The sequence below is a fragment of the Pinus tabuliformis genome, chromosome 1_1 (assembly GCF_031772625.1).
Source record: "Pinus tabuliformis cultivar Carrire ecotype Pingquan chromosome 1_1, CPIR1, whole genome shotgun sequence".
In the NCBI taxonomy this organism is placed as follows: Eukaryota; Viridiplantae; Streptophyta; class Pinopsida; order Pinales; family Pinaceae; genus Pinus; species Pinus tabuliformis.
Window position 1 is genome coordinate 567,472,521 of NC_142297.1, and position 6,920 is coordinate 567,479,440.

The window sequence follows — 6,920 nt, forward strand, 5'->3', positions numbered from 1 at the left end:
AATGTGGGACTCACAACAAACCCAACTAGGGCTTCCCCAGGCTTTACCGTATATCCCACCAAGGGTTTCCTAGGCTCGAACCCTCATCAATACAACCAGGATTTACCGCAATCCCCACTAGATCACTAGGCCCTAAACAAGCATGGATGCATTCGGATCCCTCCACCCAAATCATGAGGAATTTGTTCATCTCAAGCTCTTGACTTTACCATGTATCCCATCATTATCAGTCATGGGATTTGTTGGCATTATGATACAAGTGTTGTCCTTGATGGCAACTCACACAGATGATAGATCATAGTGCAGCGGATTAGTAGCAAAGAGTTGATGATCAGACTACAAAGAATGAAGAAAGAAGAGTATATATGTAGGTTCAGATTATATACGCAGGTTCACTATATACCAAGTAGGGTATACACACAGGTTATACGCAGGTTCACTATGTACCAAGTCGCGTATATACGCAGGTTCGCTATATACCAAGTAGGGTATACACGCAGCTTCACTATATACAAAGGCGCGTATACACGCGAGATTGCTGATCAAAAGTCGCGTATGCATATGCACGCACTTTCATGCACAGAAAAGCGCGTACATGTGGGAAAGCTTATTTTTGGGTCTGTGGTATTTAGACCTATGGTTTTGGTCCTTGGTATTGCGTCCGAAGTGTTGAACCCAGGTATTGGGTCCCTAGTATTGGTTCTTAATGGTTTTGGACCATGGTATTGAGTAAGGCCTAAGACTATAAAAGGAGAAGAAGATCATTAGGCAAAGCATTGAGAAAGTCTTGAATATCTAATGAAGTATGAGATCCAGTATGCAGGTTATGGGTTGATGATGCATTGCTTGATCTAAGCTAAGGAGGAATCTCACCGGTTGATGGAGAACAAGATCTAAGGATAGATCGGGATCAAATGGTTTGAAATGAACTATCTCTATATGGTTGATTATGCTTATTCTAGATCTGCATAATGACGCATGTAATGTTCTGAACTGGGTATAGTTTAAATTTGAAATAGCTGCAAGTCATGATTGAATATTTTTAGATCTGTACGCAGGTTGGATTTGGTGAAAGCGCGTATGTACGCGGGTTTGGTTCATCGTAGTAGCGTATACAGTATAAAGTATGATATTTGAGGTTGCAGTTGGGTCTGATTATTATTGCAGAGTTCTGTTGTCTGCTCTGTGTTCTGGTGACTGTGTTGTTGACAGGGTTTCAGTGTTTTAGTGATTCAGAGATTAATGATGCTAGTATTGATTGATTTTGTGCTTCAATGATATTGATGGGTCCAGTATGAAAATTGGATGAAACGTGGCCTTTAGATTATAGTGTTGTGCTTCAGGAGTATCCAGTCTGAAAATGTATGAAATGTGGTCCCTGGAGGATGAAAGGAGATTGTAGGCCGGTGCCTACGTACTAGTACATCAACTAGTACAAGAGCAAAGGGGGTGATAGCTCCCTTCCAGTAGCAGCTGGAGAACAAGTGAAGATTGGAGCATTCAGTAGGCAGGCACCTATGTACTAGTAAATGGATCGGCTAGTACAAGAGCTAAGGGGGTTGTAGCTCCCATCTAGGAGAGTCTGGAAAATGAGAGAAGGGTTGTAGCCCTCTGTAGGTTGTAGCCTGCGTACTGGTAAAGGACTGCACCAGTACAGAACTATTGTAAAATGAAGTTTCTTATTAAAAGAAGATAGATACGACTTGCAGCAGGTGGTTTTCACCCACATTGGGTTTCCACCTTATATCATGGTGTTCATGTGTGCTTCTTGTGTGTGATGATCTGTTATGTTTTACTGCACCTGCTTACTGTATATATGGTTAATGAAGTTCTGATGCACTAACTAAAGATCAACATTTAATGGATTAACTGAATCATAAGTATTCTAGATATACGCTAGTTGCATTAGACACTATTGCGTATACACGCGGGTTCCCTTAATTCAAGTAGCGTATATGTATCCAAGTATGGAAATGAAAAAGTTTTTGATTTGATAATACTGATTCACCCCCCCCCCCCCCCCTCTCAGTATTATTTCCAACAATTGGTATCAGAGCAGGTCCTTTGGTAGAAGCTTGATCGCTTGAAGGAGATCCGTGGAACAATGGGAAAGAAGCTTAAGAAGAAGAAGACATCTCAGAAAGTCTATGACAGTGGGAGCATCGATTGGGGATTATGTGGAAGAAGCACTTCAGATTCAGAATCACTTCAGAATGAAGATGAACAAGATCTATCAGGTATGAATTTGTTATCCTCTGGTGATACATCTATTTATCCATTTGAAGACGACGAAAGCGATAGCGAAACAACTGAAATTGCTCTTATGGGTGAGCAAGAAAGATATCAAATAGAGGCAGAATTTAAAAGGCTAATAGACAAAATTAGAGATCAACAAGATCTATTGAACAAAAGGGAATGTGCCTTCAAAGAAGTAGCTACCAGACTGAAAGCTCAACTAGAGGATGGTAACAATGTAAGGAAGTTATTCAAGGAAAAATATCAAAAGTTGCAGGGTGAAGTAACATCATTAAGAAATGAAGTCAATGAAAGGAGCACAACAATCAAGAAACTCAAAGACAGATCCAGCTACTATGAAAGTCTTGAAGCTACAATCCTCTCGCTAAAAGAAGATCTTGAAGGGTCAAATAAGCAGAATAAAGAACTACTCCAAGCTCTTGAAAAACAAAACAACGAAGCTCTTGAACTAAGACATCAGTTGGAAGAAGGAAGGAAAGCTGAAGAAGACATGAAGAAGCACTATCGTGAAAATGAAGAGCATCTTCAGGTTGAGGTAAATATTCTAAAGGATAAATTAGAAGAAAAGGATAAGATCTTACGATTTCAAGATAGTACTAAGATTTTGGATGATATTCTTAGTAGTCAAAGTTCTCCTGCTATCAAAACTGGTCTTGGTTTTCATGAATCTGTTGAAGGTGAATCTAGCTCACAGAATAAGACAAGGAACTCTAATGCAAAATCTGAAATGCTCGACAAGGAGATGAGAGGTCAATCCCATCAACAACTAAGGAAACAAATTCTTCAAAGAAAATATTTTACTCCTCTGATGAATAATGTTGAATGTTATGTATGCCATAATCTTGGACATGTTGCAGCCAGATGCAGAAGAAGAATAGTTCAAGATCATCACACAGAAAGATCATCACATTCCAGGTACTTTCAGGGATATTGTTTTTCTTGCAATATGTTTGGTCACAAAGCTGTTGATTGCTACAGAAGGAATATGAAACATGTAAGATGTTATGCATGTAACAAGCTTGGACATAGAGCAAAGGAATGCAGGAACAAAGTACAGGGACCATACCAAAAGGAGAAAACATCATTACGCTTGAAGATATGGAAGAAGAAGGAAGTACAGTCAGAAAGATGTGGCACAGCACAATTTACTCAGACACAACACAGCACAGACATAACAGACTCAGGGGGAGCTGAAGTGTAAAAATTCAGTGTCCTAAATATCATACGTAAGTTTCATAAAGGGAAGTCGTGTATATATGCGAGTTAGACGTTGCACAGTCACGTATATGTTAGTCTGAGGAAAAGCAAAAGGGACAGGCTCAGAAAAAGGGTCTGATATGATTCAGTCCATTATTTGCTCTGTTTGATAATGGTTACAATATACTGATGATGAGTGGAAATGTCTTGATACTTGTAAGATGTTTAGAAGTGTTTTGATCCTAACTTGTTGATGATGATGCCTCGATACTTCTTGCTGATATATGCATGATCAGATCTGATAATAGACAGGATGGCACAGGTTCAGGGGGAGCATATGCTTTTAAATAAAGCATTGTTGGCATTATGGGTATTAGTCCTTGGTAATGATGCTTATATGGCTAAATGATACATCTTTCTATGATATGGTTATGAGTTGTCCATGACAAAATCTCATATGTTTCTTGGGGCTACATAGTCGATGTTCAGATCAGATTTGTGGTTGATTCTCTGATGATGCATATATGGTGCTTACATGGTGATATTCATAAGGACAAGGAGAAGTACAAAGCTTGAATATACATCTTCATTAATTGATGATGAGTCACTACTTTGCTGTTGTTGTCATATGCATAAAGATCAAGTAATATAGTTATGTTACAGGATTCCTATAGTTCTTGGCACTCATGTGGATGAGGATTGATGATGTTGATGATATCAAGATACACAGTGCTATGCTGGATACATGGATGATTACTCAAAGTTTCATTGCTGGAGACATGATGATGATGAGTTCTTACCTATATGATGATAGGTTGATACTTACATATGTTGATTGATGCAGATATTCCCAAGTGATGATACATGGATGATATATAAGATCATCTTGTTGATGAGATGGGTTACTGATCTGGAAGTTGTTATACGCGAGTTGCATGAGGAGGATCTGCGTACATACACCGATTTATGCAGATACAGTCACGTGTATGGTGATTTGAAGGAAATCAGTGGGCCAAACTCAGGATGAGAAGAGACTGATATGGGCCTGACAGAGACCATCTGGCACAGATGGAACAGGTACAGAGGGAGAACATGATTGCTGGTCTAGATGTTGTTGACATATGTTTATGGAGCAGATCATACATTGTGTATGATAGTTGCTAATGACTATCATGGTCTGATTTGGATGTTTGGTCTCATATCAAGACTCATAATGTAAGAGTGTGTCTCTATCTATTGTAGTCATTTGATGAAATCTCTTCTGGTCACATGATGTAATTTGTAACCCCTCTGTGCATAAGAAGGATGATGAAATATTTCAGTCATGTATTTCTTTTATCAAGGTCATTTAACGGCCTATGTTGGTTTTCCCACTATGCCTAGGATGAATGATGTTATACCCTTGTATTATCATGTGTAAACTTTTGGTATATCCCCACTTTGATGGGAGATGAGTCCTTGGTGATAGGAAGGTCGAGTCATGTTCTTCTTGTAAAACATCTTTTTGCAGACCTTGATTACAGTTAGGGGGAGCATGAACATCACACTTCAACAGAGCAGAGACTTCAGCATGTACTCAGGGGGAGCATTTTCAGATTGGTACACCTTGGCATATACAAAGGGGGAGCTTATTCAGAGATTTCAGCAAGTACTCAGGGGGAGTATGGACAACAAAATGTTTATCAAGGAAAGAGAATATCTTGGTCCGCCCTTTGCCCTTGATGTCAAAGGGGGAGAGTGATTTGGTGTTGTTGCCATCAAGTCCAAAGGGGGAGATTGTTGGCATTATGATGCATGTGTTGTACTTGATGACAACCCACTCGTAGAAGAAACAACTCACTTATATATAACTAGATGAATCTACAGAAGAGATATCAGATGTGACAGAATACATGGGATGCAGGACAGCTCAAAGGAATCTGATGACAGTTCTCAGTATGACAAGTTAGCTTTGCCATCAAGTCCAAAGGGGGAGACTGTTGGCATTATGATACAAGTGTTGTCCTTGATGGCAACTCACACAGATGATAGATCATAGTGAAGCAGATTAGTAACAAAGAGTTGATGATCAGACTACAAAGAATGAAGAAAGAAGAGTATATATGCAGGTTCAGAGTATATACGCAGGTTCACTATATACCAAGTAGGGTATACACACAGGTTATATGCAGGTTCACTATGTACCAAGTCGCGTATATACGTAGGTTCGCTAAATACCAAGTAGGGTATGTACACGCAGGTTATACAAGCAGCTTCACTATATACAAAGGCACGTATACACGCGAGATTGCTGATCAAAAGTCGCGTATGCGTATGCACGCACTTTCATGCACAGAAAAGTGCGTACATGTGGGAAAGCTTATTTTTGGGTCCATGCTATTTAGACCTATGGTTTTGGTCCTTGGTATTGCGTCCGAAGTGTTGAACCCAGGTATTGGGTCCCTAGTATTGGTTCTCAATGGTTTTGGACCATGGTATTGAGTAAGGCCTAAGACTATAAAAGGAGAAGAAGATCATTAGGAAAAGCATTGAGAAAGTCTTGAATATCTGATGAAGTATGAGATCCAGTATGCAGGTTATGGGTTGATGATGCATTGCTTGATCTGAGCTAAGGAGGAATCTCACCGATTGATGGAGAACAAGATCTAAGGATAGATCAGGATCAAATGGTTTGAAATTAACTATCTCTATATGGTTGATTATGCTTATTCTAGATCTGCATATTGACGCATGTAATGTTCTGAACTGGGTATAGTTTAAGTTTGAAGTAGATGCAAGTCATGATTGAATATTTTTAGATCTGTACGCGGGTTGGATTTGGTGAAAGTGCGTATGTACACGGGTTTGGTTCATCGTAGTAGCGTATACAGTATAAAGTATGATATTTGAAGTTGTAGTTGGGTCTGATTGTTATTGCAGAGTTCTGTTGTCTGCTCTGTGTTTTGGTGATTGTGTTGTTGACAGGGTTTCAATTTTTTAGTGATTCAGAGATTAATGATGCTAGTATTGATTGATCTTGTGCTTCAATGATATTAATGGGTCCAGTATGAAAATTGGATGAAACGTGGCCTTCAGATTATAGTGTTGTGCTTCAGGAGTATCCAGTCTGAAAATGTATGAAATGTGGTCCCTGGAGGATGAAAGGAGATTGTAGGCCGGTGCCTACGTACTAGTACATCAGCTAGTACAAGAGAAAAGGGGGTGATAGCTCCCTTCCAGTAGCAGCTAGAGAACAAGTGAAGATTGGAGCATTCAGTAGGCAGGCACCTACGTACTAGTAAATGGATCGGCTAGAACAAGAGTTAAGGGCGTTGTAGCTCCCATCTAGGAGAGTCTGGAAAACGAGAGAAGGGTTGTAGCCCTCTGCAGGTTGTAGCCTGCGTACTGGTAAAGGACTGCACCAGTACATAACTATTGTAAAAGGAAGTTTCTTATTAAAAGAAGATAGAGATGACTTGCAGCAGGTG